Here is a 19461-nt window from a genome sequence, read left to right as displayed (position 1 = left end):
TGAATGAAGTATTTAATGAAATTAAAATCCCATGTTTGTGTCATATATTATTCAACTCTCTTTAATCTCGTAGTTTATGTTCTTTAGTATAATCTCTTAGTTAATCATAGTTATAAACAATCTCAATTTGTTACTCGTCTTAGCATTGGATAATAATTATCCTAGTGTTGCATATATACATTGATTGAAATTAACCTAAACTAGTCCCTGTGGGAACGAACTAGATGTTAGATATATTTGTGATGTCAGGTCCAATCTGTTGTGTTTAGTTTCAGAACTTAATATCAGGACTTACTGGAAATTAGAACTTACTGAAGTCAGAACTTATATCAGAACTTAAGGCCGTCAAGATTTATATCAGGACTTGAGTGCGGATACTTCAGATAAGGAAAGCAGCTAATTTACAGGAAAGGGTCGTGACTAAAACAATAGAAGATATGCATGAAGAGTTAGAAGACTAGAGTTAGAAGACTAAAAGACTTGTAGAAGATAATATCTGATTGATATATTTTAGGAGACGGAATTATATTCAATATCAATTAGAAGATATCTTGTAAATGTTTACTATATAAACACAGCTTAGGGTTTACACTATATGTGTTATCATTCACGAGGAAGATTATACATTATAACCTAGAAGCTCTTAGTGATATTGTTCATCACTGAGAGAATAGTTTAACCTACTTTGTAACAGATTTTATTATATTGAATAAACTTGATTACTGTTACATACTTGTGTTTGAAATCGATTTGATTGTATAAACATTATATTCAACCCCCTTTTATAGTGTTGTGTGACATAACAAGTGGTATCAGAGCTTCTCTGTTGATATACAAACAGTGAGATCCAGTCTACAATCATGTCTGAAGAAACACAAACTCCAACTAAGCCCACCAAAACTCAAGATACTCAAAATAATCAAACTCATAGTTGATATGAGAGTATTAGGGTTCCCATACTGAGAGCATCTGAGTATCCTATATGGAAGGTAAAGATGTCTATGTTTCCAGAAGCCACGGATTCAGAATACCTTGATAAAATTAATGATGGACCATATAAGCCTACCAAGCTTTCTGTTGCAATTGCTGATCAACCATCAAAGATAATACCAAAGGAGAAAGGTGATTACACAGCTGAAGACATCTCATCCATTGCCAAGGATGCAAGGGTAAGGAATCTGCTACATAGTGCAATTGACAATGTCATGTCAAATAGGGTAATTGGATGCAAGACTGCAAAGGAGATATGGGATGCTTTAGAGACAAGATTTCAGGGAACTGATGCAATAAAAAAGACTGATGCAATAAAAAAGAACAGGAAAACTATACTCACTCAAGAGTATGAGCACTTTGACTCAAAAGCTGATGAGTCATTAACTGATTTATATGATAGGTTTTCCAAACTCTTGAATGATCTGTCACTGATGGATAAGGAATATGATCTTGAAGATTTAAATCTAAAATTCCTTTTAGCTCTTCCTAAAAATTGGGATTTGAAGTCTACTACCATAAGGGACAACTATGACCTTGCTGAAACTACTCTTGATGAAATTTATGGTATGCTCAAGACTCATGAACTCGAGATGGATCAAAGGAGAAAAAGGCATGGAAGAAAGTCAAAGACAGTTGCTCTTAAAGCTGGGGAGGAATCTCCTAAAGTGGTTATCTCAAAGAGGGGCAAAGGAAAGGCTCTCATTATACAGTCTGATTTAGAGTCATCATATTCTGATGATGATGATTCAGAATCTGAAAATTTATCTGAAGTTGATGTTGATGCAGAGATGATGCAACTGTGTGCTCTTATGGTGAAGGGTATCACAAAGATAGCCTACAAGAAATTCAGAAAGGGCAAGAAGTTTTCCAGGAAAGGTGGAAGTTCTGGAAAAAAAAAGGGTTCAGAAAGTCTGATGGCAAAGGAGGAAAGTCTGATAGAGGAGACAACTCAAATGTCAAATGCTATCATTGTGGTGAAAGAGGCCACATCTCTCCTGACTTCAAGAAAGGAAAAAGTGATAAAGGTCAGGCACTTATCACAAAGAAGAAAAACTGGGCAGACAATTCAGATTCTGAAGAAGAGGTGAACTATGCCTTGATGACAAATGCTGATAGCAGTTCTGATGCTGCTGAATTGAAGGGCAACAGGAAAAACATCCTAGTTCTGGACAGTGGATGCTCAGGACATATGACTGGAAATAAAGCCCTGCTATCAAACTTTGTTGAGAAAGTTGGCCCAGAAGTTTCTTATGGAGATGGAAATATGGGAAAGACTCTGGGATATGGCAATATCAATCTCGGGAATGTCATAATTGAATCAGTAGCTCTTGTCTCGGGACTTAAACACAATCTGCTAAGTGTGAGTCAAATCTGTGACAGAGGTTATCATGTAGATTTCTTTGAAGAACACTGTGAAGTTGTAAGTAATTCTACAAGTAAAGTGGTTCTGAAAGGTTACAGACATGGTAACATATATGAAGCCAAACTTTCAACAAACTCTGATGGTTCTGCAATTTGTCTGTGAAGTAGAGCATCTATTGAAGAAAGCTAGAATTGGCACAAGAGACTCTCTCATTTAAATTTCAACAATATAAATGAGCTAGTAAAGAAAGATCTTGTGAGAGGACTGCCAAAATCAGTATTTTCTCCTGATGGCCTTTGTGATTCATGTCAAAAGGCAAAACAAAGAAAATCTTCATTCAAGAGCAAAAATGAATCCTCATTTCTTGAGCCTTATCACTTAGTGCATGTTGATCTATTTGGTCCAGTCAATGTCATGTCCATTGCAAAGAAGAAATATGCTATGGTTATAGTGGATGAGTATACAAGATACACTTGGGTGTATTTCTTGCACAAGAAGAATGAAACTGCATCTACTCTAACTGATCATGTCAGACAACTGGATAAGTTGGTCAAAGATTCTGTTAAAATAATAAGAAGTGATAATGGCACTGAGTTCAAGAATTCAATCATGGAAGAGTTCTGCAAAGAGCATGGAATAAAGCAGGAATTTTCTGCACCTGGAACTCCACAGCAAAATGGAGTTGTAGAAAGAAAGAACAAGACTCTCATTGAAGCTGCATGAACTATGCTTGATGAAGCAAAGCTACCAACCTACTTTTGGGCTGAAGCTGTGCAGACTGCTTGTTTTACACAGAATGCTACACTCATAAATAAGCATGGAAAAATACCATATGAGATGGTGAAGAAAAAGAAGCCAAATCTGAAATACTTTCATATACTTGGATGCAAGTGTTTTGTTCTTAAGACTCATCCTGAACAGCTGTCAAAATTTGATCTAAAAGCTGATGAAGGAACTTTTGTTGGATATCCATTTTCCACAAAAGTCTTCAGAGTCTACAATTCAAGAACAAGGGTTGTCATGGAATCTATCAATGTATCTTTTGATGATAAAAAGATTACTAGACTTGAAGATTTCAATGATCATGATCTGCTGAGATTTGAAAATGAAGATTTAATTTCTGATTCTGTAAATTCTGATGACCTAAATCCTGATCCTGTAAGTTTTGACGGGTTAAATTCAGATGTCATTGAAACTGTGGTAATTACTCCAAGGGAAAATGCACCTTTTCAGGGGGAGCAAGCTGATGAACCTACCACATCTCAAGACTCTCAAGAAGCATCAGAACCTGTCACTAGCTCTTCAAGTTCTGATTCATCTATTTCTGATGAGCCAAATTCTGATAATTCTGAAAACTCTGATTCTTCAAATCCTGAAAGATCCAACTCAAATTCTGAAATTTCAGAGAGCATATCTTCAGGGGGGCATCAGAAAATGCTGATGGAGACAGCATGGATCATAGGGGAGGATCCAGTTCTAGAGATCAACTTCCATCTCTAAGGAAGTGGACTAAATCACACACACCTGACTTAATAATTGGAGATCCTGAAGCAGGTGTCAGAACTAGAACAACAACATCAAATGAATGTCTCTATCATTCCTTTCTATCTCAGACTGAACCAAAGTAAGTGGAAGAAGCTCTTCAAGATACTGATTGGGTGCAAGCAATGCAGGAATAGTTAAATGAATTTGAAAGAAATAAAGTCTGGACCCTAGTGCCAAGACCAAAGAACAGATCCATTGTTGGCACAAAATGGGTGTTCAGAAACAAAACTGACAGTGATGGCATAATTACAAGAAACAAAGCAAGGCTGGTTGCTAAAGGTTACTCTCAACAGGAGGGTTTTGATTATGATAAAACATTTGCTCCAGTTGCTAGACTGGAAGCCATAAGAATCTTTTTGGCTTATGCTTCTCAAAAGAAGTTTAAAGTCTTTTAAATGGATGTGAAAAGTGCTTTTCTCAATGGGGATTTAGAGGAAGAGGTATATGTCAACCTCCAGAATTTGTAGATCAAAAATTTCCTAATCATGTCTACAGACATGATAAAGCACTTTATGGCCTTAAGCAAGCTCCAAGAGCATGGTATGAGACTTTAGCTCAATTCCTTCTGGAAAGTGGATTTAACAGAGGCACAATTGATAAAACACTGTTCTACCTCAACCATGGAAAGGACTTACATTTGGTACATATATATATGTTGATGATATCATCTTTGGTTCTACAAATGCCAAACTCTGTGAAAGGTTTGCAAAGCTAATGCAGTCAAGATATCAAATGAGTATGATGGGAGAACTTAGCTATTTTCTGGGACTTCAAGTCAAGCAAAATAAAGAAGGTACTTTCATAAATCAATCCAAGTACACCAGAAATTTACTCAAGAAATTTGGAATGCAAGACATTTAAACTGCATCCACTCTCATGGCCACTACAACCAAGTTAGATAAAGATACTGGAGCATCAGTAGATATTACTAACTACAGAGGTATGATTGGCTCTTTACTCTATTTAACTGCAAGTAGACCTGATATCATGTATGCTACCTGTCTTTGTGCAAGATTTCAGGCTGATCCAAGAGAACCTCATCTAATAGCTGTGAAAAGAATTTTCAAGTACCTCAAGGGTACAGCTGATCTAGGATTGTGGTATCCTAGAGAATCAGATTTTAAGCTAATAGGTTACTCAGATGCAGATTTTACAGGATGCAAAATTGACAGGAAAAGCACTAGTGGAAGCTGCCAATTTCTTGGAGGTAGATTGGTTTCTTGGTTTAGCAAAAAACAGAAGTCAATTTCCACATCAACTGCAAAAGCAAAATATATTGCTGCAGGAAGCTGTTGTGCACAGATTCTTTGGATGAAAATCAGTTACTGGACTATAGGTTAGAATTTTCTAAAATACCCAGTTACCGTGATAATCAAAGTGTTATTGCTATGACAGGTAATCCAGTTCAACACTCAATAACAAAGCACATCAGCATTAGGTACCATTTCATAAGGGAACATGTGATGGAAGGTACAGTGGAATTATATTTTGTTCCAACAGATCAACAACTAGCAGATATCTTCACAAAACCACTATGTGAAGCTACTTTTACAAGACTGGTAAATGAACTTGGAATGGTTTCAGGTTCTTTCTCAAAATATGTTTAGTTTATGTTCTCATGCATCAGACTTTATGATCAGTATTTACAGATTGTCTTATCTCCATATAATATATGATTAAATTGTAATATATTAAATACTGATTGTTATCTGATGTGATTCTATATACTCTGATAGTGTTTTGAACGTTCTGTGACTATTCACTCTAATGAGGATAATTTGTTAGATGTTGACTTAGTAGTCTTTAACAAACTATATATCCCATGTTTGAATTAGTTGTTTATGTGGAAATCCATAACACAAGCAAACTCTGATTTTGATCTTAGTCAAATTTACTTTGTGTATCTTACTAAGTCACAAACCAGATTATTGTTTCTTATCTGTTAAATTCTGATGCAATAAATCTTAAGGATAAACTACATGATTGATAAGCCTTACTTATCTGAAGAAAACAAAAGAAAAGAAATTGAAGTCAGGTACTCCTTTGAGATCTAGAGTAAATATGTGAAAGGGAAGACCCAAATGCATTGCTGGTATTAAGTTATATGCATTGGAAAAGAAAATAAATTTTTCTTGGTGACTTTTCACATTCTCTGATTACTGGAGAAATACTCTGATAATAGCATAAATTCCGATAGCAGTTGTGACTCATTTACATTGAGAAGCCGCTGTAAAAAGAATGTCAAAAGATGCATAAAATGAGCACAAACAGTTGAGGTGGACTCTTGTATAAATTTATTCTATAGTAGACTTCAAAATTAAAAACAGATTTTAAGCACTTTTCTTAGTTATGCCTTATTTCTAAGATATACTGAAGTTTATCAGACTTTAATTTTTATCTGATCATTTGCAAATGCACGCACTCTCACTCCATATGAATGATGAAAATTACTATGGTGATTAAGTTGTTTTTGATAAACAGTTAAGTATTATTTGCATAAATTCTGAGGACAAGTTCTGATGAAAGTTCTGATGATTAAATTTTGAAGAAACCAATCAGTATTTGTGTGAAGACTCACAGATACAGTCATTCACTTTTTGAGTAAAGAAGCCATATTCTGATGACCGTTAAATTCTGATAATAGTCAAGTTCTGATACAAATCCTGATGGAAACTCTGATGCTTACGTGACATTAGTTAATTACTTGGCTTATTTTTAGTATTACTATAATGGTTATATTTTGTCAGAAAATAATTAAGTGAGATAAAAATAGTGATAATCATTTGGTTAATGGGTTGCGTGGTTGTTTTGGTAATAGCATGTGAGCAATAATTACTGCACGTTTAATGTGCCCACTCATTACTTTTTGACTGTTTCCATGTTGCCAGGTGTAAAAAGACTGTTCTCCTTCACAAAATTGACTGTTGTCACGTGGAGTGTATAAATAAGAGAGTTAAAAGATTTTACAATCTTTTACCTACTATTTTTACTTTCTAATCTCTCTTATTCTCTCTCTCACTCTCTAATATTCTCTGACAAACTTTCTTACAGGCATTTTAACAAACACCTTGTGAACACACATTTTCTCACTTATTTCTTTACAGAAGTGGCACCCAAAGATTTAATCTATGATGGAGCCAAGTTTGTTCCTAATAACTACATGGATATTCTTTCTAAGGATGAGGGTCCTTCAGAACTTCATTTCGTCCAAGACTTCACTGACCCAACCCCAGGTTCTCTCAGGCAAGCAAATACTGGAGTTTTGGAGGACTGGTGTTTATGATGATGGTGGAAAAGCTGGGTCCCTAAGTATTATCTTTACAACAGGGGAGGATGAGCATGTGGTGACCTTGTCAACTGTTCGACAAGCACTACATTTGCCAGAAGATTGCACTTTTAATTCAACAGTTGAGGAGCCAGCTTTTCAACAAATGATGGCAAATCTAGGCTATGAAAAGTCTTTGACAAAGCTGGGATAATTGAAGAGACCCCGCATCAGGAGAGAGTGGAGTTTTTTCTTTGACTGTATTACAAAAGCTTTTGCCAACAAGTGCACAAACTTTGATGCTATACCCATAATGAGTCAGCAAATCGGGTATGCCCATTTGAATCAAACACATTTTGATTATGCAAGTGATGTTTTAGGGTTTATTGGTGATAGGATGAAAGAAGATAGCAATATAGTCTATTTTGCTAGATTTTGTGAACTTATTTATAATTTCTATTGTCCTGATACACCACACACCTTTAGTGAGTTGATTGAACCCTTTAAGCTACACAAAAGGGCTTTCACTGACATATTATCTACTGATAATAAGAAGAATGTACTAAGACCCCTCCAAATTCCTCAATCAGTCAAACAGTTCTTAGTAAATTCTGATCCTCTCACATACAGTACCATATATCCTAATGTAGCACCATCTCAACCTCCATCAGCACCTACAATCAATACTCAACCAGCTCAAACTTCTCAACCTCAACCACAGCCTACCGTCAGAACTTATTTCCAACTTGCACAATCTTCTCAACCTCAACCATCAGCACCTTCTACCAAACCAACCTCTGGTACTTCCCAAAAGTGCCATTTGTAAAATCTTCAAGAGCAAAATCTATTCCTAAATCTCCACCAAGGAGAAGAAGGATGATTCTAAGGGATGAATCAGATGAAGATGAACAGGTACAGGTTCCCGCATCAGAACCTGTAGAGTTAGAAGCTGAAGGGTCTGAAATTCAGAAAAGGAAAAGATCTGCAAATTCTGATGCAGATCATGTTTCTCCACCATCCAGGAGATCAAAGAAAATGAGAGCATGAAGGCATATGGCACAACCTCACTCTGAGGATGCTCAAGAAGCTGAGGAAGGGGATCAGGAATCTCTGATCTCATCACAACCAGTAGTAATTGAAGCTCTGCCACCTCCACCTCAAGCTGAAGACACTGTTCCTGACACAGTGATCACACCTCATGTCTCTTCAATCAAAGAAAATGTTCCAGTTGAAGATTCAGGATTAAGTCCTGAAATTGACCTTCATAGACTGATCATTCCATCTGTTCTTATTCTGGAAGCACCACAAGGACAAGTGACAATTCCATCTATTTCTCCACTAAAAGCTAATATACCAACTACTCCAATTCTGGATGTGGAAACAGATGAAGTTGTACCAGAATCTCCAACAGCCACACACACACTTGTGTTGTCAGAAGATGATGAGTTTCTTGCATGTTCTGGAGAGTCAGCTCCAGTAAATACAACAGCTCCAATTCTTAGAAAGGAGGCAATATTGAAATATGTTAAAAAAGAAGCTCTTGCTCCTTGGGAAGAAACTCACAGAGGAGTTTAGTGGACCAAGAAGTGGAATGAATCTGATTTCATTCCAAGCTCCAAAGTTCTATCAGATCATATTGCAAAGGCTGATGGGTTGATGACAAACTCTGAATTTAAAGCTCAACTTAAAGTCATAGCTCTCAGTACTAAAAGCCTTCAAGGTCAACACTCCATTACTCATGCTAAGGTTGATAAACTACAGGAAAATGTTGATAAGATGAACCTGATGATCAAGCTGGACAAGAACAGGTTCATCAGACCTATTCATGAGAAAGTAGAGGCTATTGAGAAGGTTCAAGAAAAGCAACAGGCCCAACTGACTGAGGTCCTGCAGAATCAAGCCTCTCAATAAGCTCAACTGAATGAAATCCAATCTTCAGTAGAACTTATTCTATCTCTACTCCTACCAGATGATGCCAAAAAGGGGGAGAAGGTAGTGAAGTCCAAATGATCTACTAGTCAAGTACTGAAGAAGAAGGATGATAAAGAAGATAACCAGGGAAATCCTAGGGTCAAGGTCAAGGGCAAAGCAGCAAAGTTTCTTCAAAGAAACTAATTTCTGATTCTAGCAAATCTTCCACACAGAAGAAGACAAGTTCTGAAGCTGTAGATGCTCAAGTTCTGAAAGCAAGTTCTGATGATCAAAGTCTGATATCAAGTTCTGATATTCTCATTCAAGGAGGAAGTAAACACTCTCAGAAGTTTCTGCAAACTCTGAAGCGTAAGGGAAGGGAGACTACAGTCTATTATAAAGATCCCAAGATTCATACACTTGATAAAGAAATTGCTAGAAGACTATTTCTCAAGCATAATCCTGGAATGGATTTAAAGACTTTAAAGGAGGAAGAAGCTAGATTTGCAGCTCAGAAGACAAATCTCAAGTCTAAAGCTTCTGATGCAAAGAAACCTCCAAGGCCTAAGGTAAAAGGCATTGTGATTAAGGAAAGCTCTGAGATTTCAAAGCTCAAGACAAGATCACAAGTTGAAATTGATCCCAAGGATGAAAGGAAAAGAAAGATTGATGAACCAAAAAAGACACAGGAGATGAAGATTTCTCAAATCCTGATGAAACCAGTGTGCAAAATGGTTCAAGTTTTTGATGATACAGCTGCTGAAGATGAAACTGTTGAAACTCTGAAAAGAAGGAAGATAACTGAAGAATCTAAGACAACCTCTGACATAGCTCAAGTTGTTAAGAGTGAAGAACAGCAAGCTACAGAAGAAACAAAAAATTCTAATCAAGTCATCAAGACATCAACCTCTGAAAAAGCTCAAGTTGATTTGAACAAATTGATAGTTACTGATAAGAGAAAACTCCTATAGAAGAATGTTAATCTATCAGATCCTAAGAAAAGTCAACTGTTATCTGATTTCATGAATGTTGGATTGAAAGCCAGAGAAGCAAGAGACAGAGCTGGATTAGGTTCTGAAGAAGCCAAGATCAAGACAGGAGTTGAAGTACTTACAAGAGATCCATTTTTATTGACTGACAAACCTCTTGAAGAAGTTACACAGAAACACCTTGACAAGGTTATATCTGTTCAAGTGGTACTGGATGCTCATGATAAAAGTAATGTCAAAGAAAAGCTTATTCTATTTCTTAAAGATGGAAGAACATACCGGATGTCAGAATCAGATGTGCTGAACAAATCTCTGAAAGAACTTCAATTCTTTCATAATCTTTTAGAGATAAAGTCTGAGATTACTAGGAGATGGTCAAATTTTATCATGAAGACCATAAGGGATAAGGCAAGAATTTATGGATCAAGGGTTACATAATTCATTCCAAATATTGTTGAAGATGATGGAAGTGAAATTCCAATGAAGAAGGATTCTGCTAAACTTGAGGTTATTCTGAAAGAGAAATGTTTGTGCTATAATGAAGACTCATCTCATCCAAGAGTAATCAGACTTAGTGATGGTTTAGAAAGAAATCATATCTCACCACTTAGGACCGCAATCTACCAGATTGGAAGTCAAGATGAAGAATTGAAGCAAGTCAAAGCTACACTAGCTCAAGTCCTGAGGAATGCAGAAGAGAACTTAATATCAAACTTTGTCAAGAATCACTTTGGATTCAGACTGACTCAGTAAAATTGGTAAAAGATACAAGGACTGTAAGTTGTAGTTAGTTGTCTAAATAAACTCTTATTACATTTGTACTTAAATGTTTTTGACATCATCAAATCTATTAACTTGTATATTTTCCATAATTTACAATTTGGGGGAGATTGTTAAATATATTTGTGATGTCATGTCTAATCTGTTGTGTTTAGTTTCAGAACTTAATATCAGGACTTACTGGAAATCAGAACTTATTGAAGTCAGAACTTATATCAGAACTTAAGGCCGTCGGGATTTATATCAGGACTTCAGTGCGGATACTTCAGATAAGGAAAGCAGCTGATTTACAGGAAAGGATCGTGACTAAAATAATATAAGATATGCATGAAGAGTTAGAAGACTAGAAGACTTGTAGAAGATAATATCTGATTGATATATTTTAGGAGACAGAATTATATTCAATATCAATTAGAAGATATCTTGTAACTGTGTACTATATAAACACAGCTTAAGGTTTACACTATATGTGTTATCATTCATGAGGAAGATTATATATTGTAACCTAGCAGCTCTTAGTGATATTGTTCATCACGGAGAGAGTAGTTTAACCTACTTTGTAACAGAGCTTATTATATTGAATAAACTTGATTACTGTTACATACTTGTGTTTAAAATCGATTTGATTGTATAAACACTATATTCAACCCCCTTCTATAGTGTTGTGTGACCTAACACTAGAATTTATTCTATATTACTTGCGATCTCGTATACTTGCATGAATATTAGCGCGTGTTCTAGCCCTAAGAAATTTTTGGCGCCGCTGCCAGAGACTGCGGTGTTAATTTTTAGTTTATGTGTTTGTCATCATTGGTCGTTAAAGTTTAGTGACTCGTACATTGTTACTTACTTAATTCCTTGCCGTGTTTAAGGTACTCTAGCGAGTGTGTATGCATACACGTTCTCGGTCTTGTAAGAGAAAACTAGATCTAGTCGTGGAAGAAGTTATAGTCGAAGAGAAAGTTGAAGAAGAGATCTTAGTTGAGAAAGAAGAAGAAGTTCTTGTTGCAATGGGAGAACCAGAAGCAAACCCAAAGGCTTTGATGGACTACTCTTAACCAAAGATCAATGATATTCAGTCTAGCATTGTTTGACTAGCCATCTCGGCTAATACCTTTGAGATCAAGTCGAGCACGATTCAGATGATACAGAACTCAGTTCAGTTTGGGGGTTCTCCGACAGAAGACCCCAACATGCACATCAGAGATTTCATCGAGATCTGCAACACTTTCAACTTCAACGGAGTTTCTGAAGATGCTATTAAGTTGAGGTTTTTCCCATTCTCTCTGCGGGATAAAGCTAAGTGTTGGGTACATTCTCTACCACCAGGGTCTATCAATAAATGGGAGGATCTTGCTCAAAAGTTATTAACTAATTTATTTTCTATGGCGAAAACTGCTGCAATCAGAAACGCACTTACTCAATTTGCTCAGCAATCTGGAGAATCTTTATATGAGGTTTGGGATCGATATAAGGAGATGCTTATAAAGTGTCCTCATTATGGGATGCCTGATTGGATTATCATTAACTATTTCTATAATGGTTTGGGTGCTACTTCTAGACTCATGCTTGATGCAACATCAGGAGGAGCCTTGTGGGCTAAAAGCTACGATGAAGCTTATGAATTGATCAAACTGATGGCTGCTAATGAATACCAGAATCCTACTCAGAGACTAACTCAGGGCAAGGTAGCAAAAATTCTGGAGTTGGATGCATTTACTGTTATAGCTGCTCAACTTAAGGCTTTAATGATGAAGGTGGATTCTCTGTCTAATTATGGAGTCAATCAGATCAGTGGTGTCTGTGAGCTTTGTGTTGGTGCCCATGTGACTGATCAGTGTGCCATTTCTAGTGAATCAGCTCAGTTTGTGAGCAACTTTCAGACGTCGCAACAACCTGTACCAGCCACCTATCATCCTAACAACCGCAATCATCCGAACTTTAGCTGGAGCAACACTCCGAATGCGGTTCAGTAGGCATATCAGCTGTATCTAGCAAAGCAGTACAACCCCTCTGGTTTTCAACAACCGCAATATGCACCAAGGCAACAACTTCAGTTGCAACAGTATAATGAAAAATCTAAATTGGAGAAGTTGAGGCTCATGTGCAAGAGCCAAGCGGTTTCTATCAAGACCTTGGAAAATCAAATTAGGCAAATTGCCAATGCCTTGATAAATTGTCAACCTGGTACACTTCCTAGTGACACTGAAGTACCAGGAAAGGGGGAAGCAAAGGAGCAGGTAAAGGCAATTACATTGAGGTCTGGGAAGGTTGTGAATCTCGAACACTCTCAAGGTTCGGATGAAGAAGTTGTAGCTGAGGAAGAAGTACAGAAGGAAGCTGAAGTGGAACTAAGGAAGACTACTATTGAACACACTCCTCCTGAGGGTAATACAGGGGAGAAATAGATCTATTCTCCACCTCCCTTTCCTAAGAGGCTGCAGAAGAAAAAGCTGGATAAGCAGTTTGAGAAGTTTCCGGAGGTGTTCAAGAAACTTCACATCAACATACCTTTCGCTGAAACTCTTGAACAGATGCCTAATTATGCAAAGTTTATGAAAGGTATACTCTCTCGGAAGGTGAAGCTTGATGACTTAGAGATAGTTTCTCTCACGAAGGAATGCAGTGATGTGTTGTAACAGAAGTTACCTCTGAAGTCTAAAGATCCTGAAAGCTTCACTATTCCATAGACCATTGGAAAGGTGTCATTTGACAAATGCTTATGTGACTTGGGAGTTAGCATCAATATGATGCCTTTGTCAATCTTCAAGAAGTTGGATTTACCTGATCCAAAGCTGACTTATATGACTTTGCAGTTGGCAGATCGCTCTATTACTTACCCACGAGCCATTGTAGAGGATGTTTTGGTCAAGGTTGATAAACTCATCTTTCCTGTTGATTTTGTGATTCTTGATTTCGAGGAGGATAAGAAGATTCCCATAATCTTGGGAAGACCTTTCTTGGCGACTGGCCGAACCTTGATTGATGTATAGAAGGGTGAGCTCATCATGAGAGTTCTGGATCAGGATGTAACTTTTAATGTGTTCAATGCCATGAAGTTCCCTACGGAAAATGAGGAGTGCTTAAAGGTGGAGTTGGTCGGTTTTGTGGTTACTTCAGAACTTGATCAATTGCTAAGGTCCGATGCCTTAGAAAAGGTCTTGTTGGGGAATTCCGATAGTGAAGATGATGAAGGTGATGAGCAATTGCAATATCAGAATGCTTCGCCCTGGAAGAGGAAGATGGATTTGCCTTTTTAATCTCTTAGAATGGAGGAGTTCAACAAATCTCCAAAGCGCCTCAAGCCATCTATTGAGAAAGCTCATACACTTGAGCTTAAACCATTGCCTGAACACTTAAGGTATGTTTTTTTAGGTGATACATCTACTTTTCCTTTTATTATTGCATCTGACCTTTCAAGTAGTGATGAGGAAAAACTCTTAAGAATTCTGAGAGAGTTTAAATCAACAATTGGATGGACGATAGTAGATCTCAAGGGAAACAGCCCTTCTTATTGTATGCATAAAATTCTGCTAGAGGAAGGTAGCAAGCCTACTGTTGAGCAACAAAGAAGGCAAAATCCTATCATGAAAGACATTGTGAAAAAAGAAATTTTTGAGTGGCTGGATGCAGGTATCATTTATCCCATTTCTGACAGTTCTTGGGTGAGTCCAGTTAAGTATGTACCAAAGAAAGGAAGTATCACTGTTGTTGCTAATGAGAAGAATGAGCTCATTCATACTCGAACAGTCACGGGGTGGAAAGTTTGCATGGATTACAGGAAGCTGAACAAGGCCACGAGAAAAAATCACTTCCCTCTTCCGTTTATTGATCAGATGCTTGACAGATTGGCTGGGCATGAGTACTACTGTATTTTGGATGGCTATTCGGGCTATAATCAGATTTGCATTGCTCCGGAAGATCAGGAAAAGACTACTTTCACTTGTCCATTTGGTACTTTCGCCTTTAGAAGGGTTTCTTTTGGTTTATGTGGGGCACCTGCCACATTTCAGAGATGTATGTTGGTTATCTTCTCTAACATGATTGGTCAGAATGTGGAGGTGTTTATGGACGACTTCTCTGTGTTTGGCGATTCGTTTGATGAGTGCTTGCAGAATCTGGGCGACGTTCTTAAAAGGTGTGTTGAGACCAATTTGGTTCTCAACTGGGAGATATGTCACTTTATGGTGCGATAGGGAATTATTCTTGGTTACAAGGTCTCTAACAAAGGTATTGAGATGGACAAAGCCAAGGTGGGGGTCATTGAAAACCTTCCTCCACCAATTTCTGTTAAGGGAGTTCGCAGCTTTCTTGGTCATGCGGGCTTCTATAGGCGGTTCATCAAGGACTTCTCAAAAATTTCTAAACCTTTGTGCAATCTTCTGGAGAAGAATGTCCCGTTCAAGTTTGATGACGAGTGTCTAGCTGTTTTTGAGTTCTTGAAGAGGATTTTAATCATGGCACCTATCATTACTGCACCTGATTGGAATGAACCTTTTGAGATGATATGCGATGCAAGTGACTATGCAGTTGGAGCAGTTCTTGGGCAGAGAAAGAACAACATATTTCATGTGGTCTACTATGCAAGTAAGACCCTAAATGGTGCTCATCTGAATTATACTACTATTGAGAAGGAACTTCTGGTTATCGTTTACGGTTTTGAGAAGTTTCGATCTTTTCAGTTTGGGACAAAGGTGACAGTTTTTACTGATCACGCTGCAATTCGATATCCCGTCTCAAAGAATGACTCGAAGCCTAGATTGATTATATGGGTTCTTTTACTTCAGGAATTTGAATTGGAGATCAAGGACAGAAAAGGTATTGAGAATCAAGTCATTGATCATCTCTCCGTTTGGAAGATCCAAATGCAACTTCAGTGGATCAGACATTGATAAATGATTCTTTTCCCGATGAGCAGCTGTTTGGAGTCACTACACCATAGATGGCTTTAACCAACACCAAAAATGTGTTGCTATAGACCCTAAAAATGTTTCTATAGGCAAAAATAGGTGTATTGCAACACTTTTTCGGTGTTGGGTCTAAACCCGTCACTATAGGTATCTAACCTTATACCAGTGTCAATCTATAGCAACATAGCAAATTAGGTTGCTATAGATATCAATTGCAACAAAATTTAAAGAATATAGCAACACAGACATGGTGTTGCAATAGGTATACTAACTGATAAAAAGTGGGCCCACATGTGGGGCCCTACATAGCATGACATGTAACATGACACGTGGCAGGACATGTGGCAGAACAAGCGGGCAGGACACGTGGCAGGGTCCCACTTGCGAACCCACATTATCTATGGCAACACCCTATTGCAACACCTTTAATATTGCTAAAGAGAAATTTATGTGCATAAATTAGCACCCTATTACAACATACTAATAGGCTATTACAACACCTGAACGGTAAAAAATTGAAATATACTTTTCAAATACTTGATTTCCCATAAATTCAACAACATTCACAACCAATTCAATTCATCCAACCAGTCTTAACTACACATCCAACCATTACATTCTATCCAACCAACAATTACAATCCATCACACCAAAACATAACTTAAAAAATACAAGTACTCTTGCTAAGAACTAAACTTGCAAGATAACGCAAAAGCATACAAATCTTTGAAAATAATGTAGAAGAGAGATAACAAATGGTATAAGTGCTACAACCACCGATAAGAGGAGTACCATCAGCTTCTGTGTCTTAACCTCGGCAACTTCATCAGAGAGCTTCCTGTTAAATTGCCAGACTCGTCGAGGTTGATATTCCAAGAGCAGTAAGGGGAAAAAATATCTAATAATGCATCAGATGTAAAATGCTACTTCATTCAGATAAAACTTATAGACCCGGATGATGTGAAAGATCCTATTTAATTGTATTAAAAGGATAATTCACATCACATGGAGTTTTATTCGAATGATGTAGCATCTTACGTCTGATACAATATCTTACGTCTGATACAATGTGAGATTTTTTCTCTTCTATTCATTTTCCATGCTAGCCTAAGTCAAAGGAATATATTCAATGTCAAAGGAACATCACAATTTACGCAAACATAAGTATTAATCTTGTTGGGGGTACAATTTATAGGTATCTAATCTTGTTACAGGGGTACATTTTACTAGTGCAGTACCTCTGTCGTAATCGCGCTCCCCTGGATATTAAACTCGAGCTCTCATGGAGTTGGGGTGTTTTGCAGAGACCTGGAAAGTAATTCCCTGAAATTGGGCAGTGATTAGTCCGGAAGCTGATAACAAGCTGATTAGTGCAAGCTTTTAAAATTCTGCAAGGATTCAGTAACTACTGCCTGGTAGCTAACATGCCAATGATTTTCAGATAACCATGACAAAGAGTACATAAATAACAAGGTTATACCTGTAATTCCAGTAATCTACCAACTTCTTCAGAGCCACCACTATGCAACAAAGCCAAGCAAAAACATAAATCAGTCGTAATTTGCAGTGAACTCATCTCTATAGTACAAGCCCATTTTCCGGTCACCCGCAATTTGCAGCTAGTTGAATCAGTCGCTTCTATTTTCCTTTTCTTACCTTTTGCAATGAATTGACTAATTTAATCCCGCTTCCCAATTAGCATCAGCTATACCCAAAGCTATATTAGCAAACTACAACCATGTTGAGTAAAAAGATTAGATCATAGAACATTATGGTGTATAATTTGTCAAATACATCATTATTGTACATTCGTATACATGGCGCAACCCAATTCTTATATTTTTTTTCTTACTTTTTTTAATTGATACAGATTGCAAAATCTACAAGATTGCTCTGGTGCTTACAAAAGACTTGAAACAAAGAAGGCATTTAGTGGGATCACATATGTTGCTTATCTAGCATGACCAATTGAGAAATTATAAGAATGTAACAGAATCATCACTAAAGAGACCATATAGTCATATCATAACCACTAAAGAGAACATACATCATGTACACATTCAAATGCTGAAATTATGGCATCTATATGGCCAGTACACTCGATACTTCTGTCCACTCCTCCATCGCCCCTGCAATTCTTGCTCCTTCCGCGGCCTAATCACAAGAATGACAATTTTACCATATTAATTTTTACAGACACCGGAAACAAAGTAAAACTACAGGACAGGAAGATGAAACAGCAAGAACTTACAACAAGGCCTACAGCTCCTAATCCAAAAATAGAACCAATGCACAATATCAAATGCGATTACAAACATTAAATACCCAGTTCTTAGTACTTGCAACTAATTTATGCTTAATCAACAAAAAAAGTTGTACTTACCTATCACCAACTATTTTTCTATTAGCCTCAGCCCTCTATTTACACAATCCCTTTATTAGACTCCATGACTCCTTCAAAAAGCCTTTCGATTTACACGATCCATAAAATAGCAGCAAATGCAGGTGCCTAAATTATCTTAATAAAAAAATTCCGACTTCAATCTCTACTTCACGTCGAGTTTAAACATTCCAAAGCACTGGTCAGCTAAAAGTCACATAAGTAAAAAACCCTTATCTTTGTGCCGTAAAACAATATCAACACAACGATTCCTCAATCAGAAACCAGACCATTTCGTTTTCTTAACATTTCATTATACAAGTTCATAATAAATTGTTTTCTTAACATTTCATAATACAAATTCAAAATAATCAGTTTTCGGAACATTTCATTATACAAATTCATAATAACCAGTCTTAGGTATCGAAAATTGTTCTAATACGCAAACACTTCCTCTATTAAGTCATAACAAGTCAAAAATCATCCTAAAACATAATAAACTTAAATCACGCAATAATATTTCAAATTACAGCAAACAAAAACGAAACTGAAAAATCAAAATTCAAAAAAATGAAACAAAGGAACAGTTAAATTAATAAACCGAGCTAATAAATAAAATATTTACCATGTGATGAGTTGAAATATCGATCTCCTGCTATTCTTCAACTCATCAAACAAGGAAAACGAGTTAAAAAGAGATAATCTGAACTCAGTGAGTCAGATCGGACTTGACTCGGTGATGCTGATGAAAATACGGTTGTTTCTGGTAAGGTATATTTGTTTCTCTCTCTAGAAAATAGGATGAGTTGTGAGATTGTACATAAATTGTGCGTATATATTTATCCATCTGTATGTATAGATGGTGGTCAGCTGAGAATTTGTGGGGGAGCTGTAATATCGGCTGAAACCCTAAATGAACAAAAAGTTTTAAAAACGAACACTGAAACCGTCAATGAAGTGTGTCTGGAAGGGGGGGCGAGAGAGAGAGAGAGAAACCCTAAATGAAGTGACAATGTGGCGATGCAGTGATGAAGAGATAAGTTAGAGTGGGTTTTTACCTAATTTGTTTTCCCCTTAATATTTCCCCAAAATTTCATTTGCCGCCCTTCTAAGTAAAAAATTATTTTAGTAATTTTAATAAATATTTATAAACTAATAAAGCATAGTCATTTAATTATATATTCAAATAAAATATATTAATATTTATAAAATATGAATAATTTATTAATTTTACGTGCATTTACTTTCTATAAAACTCCATAAACAATTTCCTACAAATCACTTAATTTTTAAAGATAAATTTTATTTTGAGTTAAATTTAAAAA

At 36.7% G+C, this 19461-nt stretch overlaps 1 long non-coding RNA gene and 1 other non-coding gene across 2 annotated transcripts; both read right to left on the bottom strand.

Annotated features, from left to right (window-relative positions):
• Positions 1–12246: 12246 nt before the first annotated feature.
• LOC141681211 (small nucleolar RNA R71) lies at positions 12247–12353 on the bottom strand. Its single transcript, XR_012558652.1, has one exon. It is a non-coding gene; the product is annotated as a small nucleolar RNA R71 (small nucleolar RNA).
• Positions 12354–16263: 3910 nt separating this feature from the next.
• Positions 16264–19185, bottom strand: LOC141678244 (uncharacterized). Its single transcript, XR_012557665.1, has 5 exons — positions 18762–19185; positions 17804–17910; positions 17237–17486; positions 16995–17079; positions 16264–16863 (listed from the first exon to the last, which is right to left on the bottom strand). It is a non-coding gene; the product is annotated as an uncharacterized LOC141678244 (long non-coding RNA).
• Between the last annotated feature and the right edge of the window lie 276 nt (positions 19186–19461).

This window comes from Apium graveolens, chromosome 8 (genome assembly GCF_009905375.1).
Source record: "Apium graveolens cultivar Ventura chromosome 8, ASM990537v1, whole genome shotgun sequence".
Taxonomy (NCBI): domain Eukaryota; kingdom Viridiplantae; phylum Streptophyta; class Magnoliopsida; order Apiales; family Apiaceae; genus Apium; species Apium graveolens.
This window is presented reverse-complemented; position numbering and strand designations above follow the sequence as displayed.